Here is a 585-nt window from a genome sequence, read left to right as displayed (position 1 = left end):
AGAAATTTTCTTAAAGGGTAACATTTTGTGATGTATGAGAGACTGAGTGAGAGGCTGAGAAGATCGAGTGATTCCTGTATGTGATTAATTTGAGACTATGAATATAAGAGGAAAGGGCAATTTTTAGTTAGCATGTGCATTTTTATGTCGACATTTGAAAGCTTCAGATGCTTGGTTGAAATACAGATGTACAGGTAAATTATATATGTTTGTAGATTGAATGTGCATATATATTATTGGAATCAGTTCATGTGATATACCCTTCTTTGTATTCTGTAGATTCCTGTTAAATGTGCTTCCTGATTTTTGCAACAGATTCTTTGACTTTTTATTTCTGCTTTTGTTGTATTTGTTGTAGAATTGAAATGCCAGCCTGGAGTTAAGATCTTTATCATACATGGAAATGTGAATACATACAAATAGTTTATTATGTAATATATATTTATTAGTTTTTGTTATATTGATAGTGTTTTTCCGGTTATGGAAATAGATTTTTTATGGTGTCTTCATATGTCTGCATGTGTTCAAAGAATTTGGTAAGATGACTTTTTGGCTGCCCTTGCTTCATGATTCTCAACTATTTAG

General features: G+C 31.1%; 1 protein-coding gene across 1 annotated transcript in view; it reads left to right on the top strand.

The window, feature by feature from the left end:
- The window catches only part of LOC119590653 (inner centromere protein A-like), a gene marked incomplete in the record, with an annotated part of 50,715 nt that overhangs the window by 30,511 nt on the left and 19,619 nt on the right, over window positions 1–585 (top strand).

Source organism: Penaeus monodon, chromosome 27, assembly GCF_015228065.2.
Source record: "Penaeus monodon isolate SGIC_2016 chromosome 27, NSTDA_Pmon_1, whole genome shotgun sequence".
Classification (NCBI taxonomy): Eukaryota; Metazoa; Arthropoda; class Malacostraca; order Decapoda; family Penaeidae; genus Penaeus; species Penaeus monodon.
Note: the sequence above shows the minus strand (reverse complement) of the source record. Positions and strands in the feature narration are given on the sequence as shown.